This window comes from Ceratotherium simum, chromosome 10, assembly GCF_057802395.1.
Source record: "Ceratotherium simum simum isolate JZ-2026a chromosome 10, ASM5780239v1, whole genome shotgun sequence".
Classification (NCBI taxonomy): Eukaryota; Metazoa; Chordata; class Mammalia; order Perissodactyla; family Rhinocerotidae; genus Ceratotherium; species Ceratotherium simum.
The window spans coordinates 53989122-53999374 of NC_141909.1; the positions used below are offsets into that span (position 1 = coordinate 53989122).

Consider the following 10253-nt stretch of genomic DNA (forward strand, 5'->3'; position numbering starts at 1 on the left):
ATTAAATGGACAGTTTAGGACAGTAAAACTTTTCGTGAATTTTTTCAAACTGGCTCCTAGAAAGCCACTAAAATATTTTAGGACATTACTTCAACTAACTGTATACCATGCCAGACTATTCTCTAGGTCAAGAATTCATCTGATATTCCAGTATTTCTCAAAGTGTATTTTATAGATGATCTGAAACATGCACATATATATGCTGGAAATGCGGCTTGTTATATCTGACTCTTATATATATATATATATATATATATAAGATATATATATATATATATAAAATGTGCATTGGCATTTTAAAGATTATACTGTATACTTAAAACTTATACAGTAAATAAGCTTGTTTAACTTTGTTGAAACCACTGCTTCCAAAATTTTTTAGATAAAAGAACCCTTTGATGCATAATGGTGATGAACGTGTTATGGAATGAGGGTTCTATAGAATACACTTTGAGAAATGCCCACCTACCCTATTTCTTATGTTAAACTCCAGCTATGTTATCTAACCAAGCTTATCAGGTTGAGTTGTCAAGTGTGAAATGTAAATAATATAATACATATAATGCTGTGTTAGCAGTTTAACATGCTTCCAAGTGATTTCTTTTACCTTTCCCCTTTGAAATTTATTAATACAAACACTTTTCCTTTAACAAGAATACCATAATGTAATTTCTTATTCATATAGATTAATTAATAAAAAAATAATGCTTTAGTTTTAATATATGGCAAAGCTTTTGAAATAAGGAACAGTTTGGTTTCTTAAAAAAGAGGAAGATAACTTTGCATATATTTAATAAAAGAAAATAATATATTGAGAAAAAGTTAAACTTAGTAGCATTTAGAATATATTAAAGAGAAGAAGAACTTTTTTTTAAAACATGCCACAACCGGGCAGGCAATAACTAGACTATGACATTATGGCCACCAATGTGAACTGAAAAGAAATCAGTAGGTTAGGCATATACCCAAGGGAAAAAAATAAGAAAAAAGTATTGGATTGTAACTGCTGACAATTTTTCACAGAGGTAAACAATTTTGAGGAGTCACATAATTGAACAGAACCCAAGTTCGGATTATATGCTTCATTAAAATTTGTGGTCAGTGAACAGAACATTCTCAAGTGCCTCAAGCCTGGACTAATTTTATATCATGTACACACATTCACATGCAGAGTCATGGTGATGAAACACCCAACAGAGATAACAGCCAAATACGGCTAGCCTCATGATGATGTCGGAGAAGCAGTGGAGGCTGTGGTCTCAAAACCCACAATGTGGACCCGTGGGTGCCGACAGATTGGGCACAAGAAGGGGTGCCTTCTGTAATGCTGTTGGCATTTTGCAATTAACCACAATATCATATTTAACTCCTAGAAGCCAGTCTTTCTGACAGAAGAATGGAAAATCAGTAGCTTCTACAACAGGGTTAGGCATATGCCCAAGTGATTAATCAGAAAATATATGGCTCTAAATCCCTGCCTCAGAAACAAATGAGTGTTGTGTCATCATCATATATATATGATTTTATGTAAATTTTTAGTTGGCTTTTAATAGATATTTTACATTTAGATTTTCTAGGGAAGAGTGCAAAATTTTATGTATTTTTATTATCAGATCTGATCATTAGTTGCAACAAAATGCTGGTGCTATTTTGTTACTATTGCAAAAAAACAGCGTCTATTATAGAAAATATGTAACCCAATGAGATGAGATTCTTTACTGAAAAAACCTTCTGAATGTTGTAAATATGAGGATGGGAAGCAGGGCAAGGAGAATTTCACTATGTGTAATTACGTATTTGATGGCTTCTGAAAGAATGAAACCTCGAATACTATGCTAATGTCAAATTTAAAAATTGCCTCAAGGGTAGAAATTTTTAAATCTGATATTGTATAAGAAAATTTAAGGAAGAAGTGTTTGAAAAAAATGAGATTATAACAACTAGGATACACAACCATGCACAGAAGCTTTAAAAAATAAATGAGACTAATCTATAGTTTAGAAATAGACTACCAAATAGGAGCTCTCCCAGATGTGAATAAATAACAATTTGCATTGTGGGTGCAACAGCATTTGTTTCTACATGGGACTTGATCATATTTGACATTCAGCTCTTGCTCCGTCTATATTTAGAACAAGGAAATTTCAGCACCTAGACACGAATATGGAGGTAGGTGGAATATGGTCCTCTGATATTTGTTTATTTGTACATTTATTTCAGAGGAAGAAGAGGTCCTGTTATAGATGAGCTATTATCACTCTGAAGACTTGCCTGTTGAAAACAAGTCCTGGTGTTTGTATTTTCTTTCTATATCACAATCTAGTCAAGTGGTTGTTTAACAATCTGCACCAGACAAGTAAAATGAAATAAACAAATTTATTAAAATATACTATATTCAAAGAGCTATGCTTCTTTCCAATGCATGGCCAGCCTGTGACTGAAGCTCTGGGCTCTTAGAATCGTTAAATTGAGTTGGGAAAATTTTTTTATAAAATGCTTTAGTTGTTTGAGGATGCAGTAGGGAAATAAATTTGCTGAGGAACTCTCATACCTTTTCACTGATACAATCTCCCTTAAGAAATTTTTTGTGTGTGTGGTGAGGAAGATTGGCCCTGAGCCAACATCTGTTGCCAATCTTCCTCTTTTTGCTGAGGAAGATTGGCTCCGAGCTAACCTCTGTGCCTCTTCCTCTATTTTGCATGTGGGACGCCACCACAGCATAGCTTGAGGAGCGGTGCATTGGTCCACACCTGGGATTCAAACCAGTGAACCCCGGGCCACCTAAGCAGAGCATGGTGATCTTAACCACTATGCCACCAGGCCGGCTGCAAGAAATTTTTTTTAATTGTGGTAAAATATACAAAACATAAAATTTACCATCCTAACCACTTTTAAGTGTTCAGTTCAGTGGCATTAAGTACATTCATATTGTTGTGCAACCATCCCCACTGCCCATCCACAGAACTCTTTTCATCTTGCAAAACTGAAACTCTGTATCCATTAAACAACGACTCCTCATTGCCGCATCCCCCCAGCCGCTGGCAATCACCATTCTACTTTCTGTCTCTATGAATTTGACTACTCTAGGTACTTCATATAAGTGGGATCATCTAGTTTTTGTCCTGTTGTGACTGGCTTATTTCCCTTAACATAATGTCTTCAAGATTCATCCGTGTTGTAGCATGTGTCTACGATCTCCCATTTTGGTGGCTGAGCAAAAAAAAAAGCAGGCCCAGTCACTTAATCTTTTTATATGCATATAATATTTCATATCAATTTACCTCAAAGGAACTCTAGAAAGTTTGCCTGGGGTGTGGTTTGAGTCCCCTTTAAGAGAAACCCCAAAGAACAAAGCAGTGTTCATGGTGGTGGTGGGCTAGGTGTACAAGTATAAAGTAACAGGAAGAGGCATGAAAAAAAGAGGCAATTTTGACTCTGGGTTAAAGATTGTCTGCTTTACTCTTGAAGACTCTGGATCCACAGATCAGGGTGAGGTCCCAGAATCAATATATTTTGTCTGGGTGTGTGAGGAAGATTCGCCCTGAGCTGACATCCTTCTTCCTTTATTTTGCATGTGGGACTCCTCCACAGCATGGCTGATGAGTGGAGTAAGTCTGCGCCCGGGCAGAGTAAGTCTGAACCCATGAACCCGGGCCGCTGAAGCGGAGTGAATGAAACTTTAACCACTTGGCCATGGGACCGGCCCCCCAGAATCAATATTTTTTAAAAGCCATTTTTGAAAATACAAGGAATGCAGAGAATACAAATTTTCTTCATTGCGCTGCACTACTTCTACCTGTGGCTTCCACCCACTATCAGTTGTTACATAGATAAAGCCAGTCTATCCTCTTTGATAGCCTTTCAAAATTTAACTTTGTTTCCTGTTCTTGAGGCAAAACACCTCAGTTTTGCTGAAGTAACAGACTTTATTTTATGTGGTTTTCTAGTCCTTTATCATTCAGTTTGTTTTCCTTTACAAGCTCATAAGGTGGTCAACGTCCCTTCAAAACGAGGCATCCAGAACAGCTGCTCATTCAGCATGATTTCCCAGGATTCTGCCTATGGTAGGCAGAATTCTAAAATGGCAGATGGAATTAAGGTTACTAATCAGACGACAGTAAGATAGGAAGACTATCCAGCTTAGCCTTTCCTAACCACATGAGCCCTTGAAAAGCAGCGAGTTTTCTCCCTCTGGTTGCAGAAGAAATCAGAGAGATTCAAAGCGATAGAGAGATCCACTGCAAGGGGTGTTCTCCATTGCTGAAATGGAGGGGGTCACAGGGAAAGGACCTGGGAATGGCCTCCAGGAGCTGAGGGTCTCCCTGGGCTGAGAGCCAGCAGAAAACATGGTCCTCAGCCCTACAATCTCAAGTCCTACAACTGCCAACAACCTGAGGGAACTTGGATACAGATCTTTCCCTAGTTGAGCCTCTAGGTGAGCTTGCAGCCAGCCGACATCCTACTTTTAGCCTCAGGAGACCCTCCGGACCCAGTTAAAATGTGCCAGACTCCTGAATTACAGAAACTGAGCTAATAAATGGATGATGTTTGAAGTGTGGAGTGGTGTGTAACACAACAATAGATAACGAATACACTGCCCCTTCTATTATGTTCCAACAATACTTACCTACTTGCAGCTGCTGAACAGAGCTTGCTCTCTATGGCTTACATACCTTTGATCATGATGTTCCCTTGTCTAGTCAGATGAACAACCTCTACTCTTCATGTTCAATACACATCTCAGGCAACACTGCCACCAGAAAATGCCACCATCTTCCCCACGTAGACTTACTGTGTATTAGTCCCTTCTGACTGTAGGAATTAGAGGAAGCCCTGAAAAACTCCACTGGCAGGAGAATTTTCAGCTAACAACTTTAAGATTTTGTGGCAAAAATAAGATTATAAGGACTGAAATTGGGAATAAATATATAAAAATCCTCATAGATATTTTTATATTCCCTAAAGTAAGGCAAGCAGTTTGCCACATAAAGATAGTTAACAATGATACTCGACACATCATATTGGCAATAGTCGGCAGTCCGCTTTTTGTAATTACCACCCTTTGCTAAGTAGAAACTTTTAAGGATTTTCTTCTTCTGCGGTTTTAGCGAGATGCTTGTCAATTCCTCCTGTTTTTGCTTTAGAGGGGTGTCTGTGTGTTTGTGTGTGTGTGTGTGGGGGGGGGGTCTCACCTAAATAGTCCATGATTTTTATAACTTTTAACTCTGAGGTTTTGACTCTTCCTCCTGCCTCCTAGATTCTGCAGACTGTGTCACTTGGGTTTCTGGCATGGGGCACAGTAGGAACAGTAGCTGACCTCAGCATATCAGAATAGGTGTTTTTCAAACTGCTCCCCAGTACCAAGAGGTTATGTCACCTTCCTGATAACTTCACACCAAACCACAAACAATCTTATGCTCCCTCCTCGCCACCAGTTAAGCGACCCTTTCCCTTGACTGTAATACTAAAACCACGAACACCATCAATTTCATTTATCTGGCCCCCTGGCATTGCAAAAACTCTATCTCTGCACTCCTCTCTACTTCTTTTTCCTGTCCTAATCCTAAATTACTTTATCTAATTACAGTATAGCCTTTGCATTCATAAGGACTATATCCTCTAATCTTTGATAATTCTCAGATGATACACAAGTACATCATAGCATGTATCAAGCCCCTATCATGAGACAGGCCGTAAGGCTATAAAGAGGAACAATATGTAATTCTATGCTTTCAAGAAGTTCATTTGCAGAGACGGATAATTTAGTTGAGCAGGCAAAGCAGTATACAGAAATTAAAGCAAAAAATAGCAGCCAACGTAAATATTATCAATGGGATTTAACATATAACAGGTCCCAATAGGCACAGAAAGCATGGAAATCAAAATTCAGCTACGGAAAACGTTTCAAGATCCAAGAAGATATCAGGGACATCTGTTAGCAGGTGGCAAGATAGCAAGATACCCGAAAGGAGGGTCAGATGCAGGATTTTAGTCTCAGGTAGGGAACTACCAGACCATCATCCAATATACAGTACCGTGGTTCAATGGCAAGAGCAAAGCAGTCTCATTTCTTTAGAGATTGGAGTACTGGGAAAAGAAAGATAAGACTCCCACATGGAAAATCAAATCTGTGACCCAAATACCGGAAGTAGGCCACAGGTAGGGGTTGGGTGTTGAATACGGTTTTAAAAACTAGAGCAAGCCAGAAATTCCGTGTCATTCTACAAATCTACTTGTGCAAGTATGCAAATATATACATGAAAGGCTATTAATTGCAGCACTTGGTACTGTGAAAAACTTAGAAACAAGTAAATACTCATCAATGGGGTCTTGGTTATATAAATGATGATATATCCAACCAAGGGACTATTTTTTAGCTCTTAAAATCAATGAGATATCTAGTTCCTATGAGCTGATTTGGAAAGATTTCCAAACTGTATTATTAATTGAAGAAATTTGAAATATAGGACAATATGAACAATTTGATCTGACCAATGAAATAAAAGGATATTTCTCTCCCATACACACATACACACACACATACACACACACCTGTGCACGTATATTAGTCAGTGTCCATTCAGGGGGAAAAAAAACATTTGAACTATTTCAAATAGAGGAAATTTAATACAGAGATTGGTTAAAAATTGTTGCAGAGCCAAAAGGGGAAGATAAGTTTACCCAAAGTTGAGCAACTTTAGGAAACCACTAACACCTGATGTAGCAAAAGAAAAAGTTATTTAACCAAGCGTCCATAGTTGCTGTGGTGCTGAGGCTGTGGGAGGATGTGTCTAGGATAAATCCTAGATACTCCGCATTCCAACTATGACATCTCCTTCATGTGCTTTCTTTTGGGCTCCCATTAGGCTAAGAGACGGTCTTAAAATGGCAGTCTACTGCTATTACTACTAAACGTTTTATGGAATTAGTAAATTGTGTCAACGAGAGGGATCTTGTATCAATCCTTTGGTTTATTTGTTTATTTGTTTTTAGATACGCTCTTCTTGTTTGGTAAATGTCGAATGACACCAAGAAAGACCTAACTTTGCTTAACTAGTTAGGGCAGTGGGGGTGGGGAGAATGGGGAGAGGGCCTGATACGTTATGAAAGACAAGATAATTTACAATAATAATCTACAAATGATTTTATTTTAACCTATCTGAGAAGAAGAGTCTATTTAAAACTGCATGAGAAAGTGTTGGGTTTTTTGGATTAACTTTCCAAGTAGAGATGTATAGTATATTTTTAAAAGAGACAAGTATGTTACTTCCTTATAATAGTCAATTGAGTCTATTGCATTATGAAGATCTTTGCATCTGATGCTTCTTGTGCACTTCTTCAGATTCTCTCGGCCTCACCCATCTCTTATTCCAGCTCCTTCTGTGGCAACCACTTCTGGGCAGGCTCCATTTTCCTGCAAACACAACCAGACAGTGCTTCTCCTCAGCGCACGCAGTCTCAGGCTTCTCTGTTGACGCTGAGTCAGGGATATGGTAGGAATCCACGGCATGTAACAACTGTGAAGGCAGGGGCAAACTTTTGATGGACTGGCGCCTATGGATAAATGTTTTTCCTGCTTTTTCCTCTAGTTGGGCAGCCCTGTTTCACAAGGCAATTCATCAGTAAGGGAGGGAGTGAGCAGCCAGGAATGCATCTTTGTATTGGTTGTCCCCACTTCCCTGCTCTGCTCCCCTGTCCCCCACTCCTGCTTCCTGAATCACACTCCTCTAAAGTATTTGAACTTAAGTGTTTGTTTTAGGCTCTGCTTTATGGGGAGCCTAGGCTAAGACAATCTCCAATATTCAGTACTGTGGTTCGATGACAGTCCAAGTCACTGACTGCTGGGAGAAAAATGCTTTGAAAATATCCTCACCAAATGAACAAGGCCAAAACCTGGGCTTGAGGATTTTGTTATGATTTTCATGGAACACAGCAAAATGGAAAAATCCACAAGTAGTAGTTGTTCAACTGGAACCAGAGACTCAAAAGCTCTCAGGACTTTCTCTGCACATCTCCTGTGCTCTGTTTCTGTCTCCGTCTCTCCCTATTTTTCTGCTTCTCTAACCCTCTGCAGACGTTTCATCTGCTTCTCTGGTTCACCTGGAAAGAAAGTGCCCAGGCTGGGGAGAGGGGACTCTCACCCTCTTTCCTCTTGTTTACATGCAGAGGCACAGCTGTTAAATAACCCTTCCTGCCTTTCTCTACAGCCCTACTCCCCCATTTCTTTCCAGGTAAGGAGTGGTTTATCTGATTTGCGAGTTTGGGAAAGGGATTGACTATACGTGGCTCCGCTGAAGCCTTCCTCCTTTCTTTTTGGGATCAGTCAGCCTGCAGGGAGCACACATTTTCCACTCCTCCAAGCAATGAGTTTTAAAGGATCAGACACTCGTGGGGGGAGCCAGCTCACATGCAGCTGTGCCTGTGACTGGGTGGCTAATTCTGTTTAATTCAGAAGTGGAACATAAGCAGGTCCGCATATATACACTCTGCTATGATCTCTAGGCTGGCTTTGATCAGTAATACATATGACATATTAATCTCCAGTTGTCTGAGTCCTGCATCTATTTCCCAATTGGTTCTGAGCTTCACGGGAGATATATATATATGCATATATATAGGCTTTATATATTGATCCCCTTGAAACCCCACAGCCGCTAACATCCTCCAGGCTTTTATATATTTTACAATTCTTATACTCAAAGAGAGATGGTTTCAGAAGGTTAAGTCAAATTGTAACATGGCATCTCTTCCCCACCGCAGCTGTGCCGCCATCATGGACACAAAACATGTAGAGTCCATCAAGTGTCACCAAGGTTCTGGGCAAGACTGGCTAGCAGGGACAGTGTCCACAGGCTTGCGTGGAATTCATGGACCACACAAGCTGCTCCATCATCTGAAACGTGCAAGACCCTGTGTATGAGGGTGACTGCTCACCCTATTGGAGTCAGAACAAGAGGCTGCACCTACCCTGATGCTGGGTCCTGGACAGGTTAACCATTTGGCCTATAAGGATGATCTGTGACTGTTACAGCATTCATATTGTAGGGGGTAAAAATTGTAACATGGCTGATCCAATTGCAGCTGGATAGATGACATGGGAGAAGAGACAGTTCTTAAAAGCAAAAGGGCTTTCAGGTCCCAGAATTAGAGATGCCTGCTCCTTCCCTCAGCAGTTATTCCAAAGTTTCATCTCTGTCCTTTCTCCCTACCACATCTTCATGTTGCCCTTCTTTGCCTCAGAAGAGGAACTGGACATCTTAATAGAGAAAATAGAGGCTGACATGAATTACAAAAGCTTTCTCCACTCCCACACAACGAACACCTGCTTCTACCCATCCTTTACCTTCTTCCCTCCCGTCTCCATGGGAAAGGTATCCTTCCTCCAGGTCATGCCAACTATGAGGTATTACAGTGTAATGTTGGGCTCGGGAATCAGATGGCCTAGATGTCAATCCAGGATCTACCATTTCCTAGCCTTATGACATAAAATTTCTGTGCCTCATATACCTCGTCTGTAAAACTCAGCCAAAAATAGTAGTCACAGCTCAGAGGGTGGATTTGAGGATTCCTTGAAAGAATGGACACAGAGCACCTAGCCCAGGGCCTGGTGCAGAATAACAATAGTAACTTCTCGCTATGCTGTGAACACCAACAACTGCTTTGTCACTAAATCCAAGGCCACTTTTCACCTTTATCTCTCTTGACCTTCCTGCAGATCTGACGTTGTTGACCTCTCTCTCTTTAACATTCTCTCTTCTCTTGCTTTCAATCTTACTACTTTCTCATGGTTTCCACTCTACACCTCTAACCATAGGTTCTCAATACGCACCATGGAGTTCTTTTTCTCTGCCTGCCATTTACACATTAAGGCTCTGCCCTCAACTCTCTTTTCTGCTTGTTCTAAATACTCTCCCTTAATGATCTCATATACACCTATATCCTTGGGTAACTCCTGAGGGTGGGTTTATGTAAATCTATATTTCTAGCCCTCACCACTCTCCTGAGCTCAGGGATATTTAATGTATGGCCAGAGGTACCAGAGCTTCAATCAACTCAAGAGTGCTTTTATAAATGTAATAAAGGCAGGTATCTAATGGATTCATATTTGTAAACATCCAACTCTCTATGGGATGTGTCCACCCGTATGTTCTATAGGCACCTTAGACATTTCATGTGCAAAACAAACTCATCATATTCCTCACCCCACAAATGGATTCTCTATCCTTCCCCCTGTATCCACCTACTCTGTCACC

At 40.1% G+C, this 10253-nt stretch overlaps 1 pseudogene; it reads left to right on the forward strand.

Moving 5' to 3' along the window:
- The first annotated feature begins 8773 nt into the window (after positions 1-8773).
- LOC147916119 (small ribosomal subunit protein eS28 pseudogene) lies at positions 8774-9022 on the forward strand (annotated as a pseudogene).
- Positions 9023-10253: the final 1231 nt, after the last annotated feature.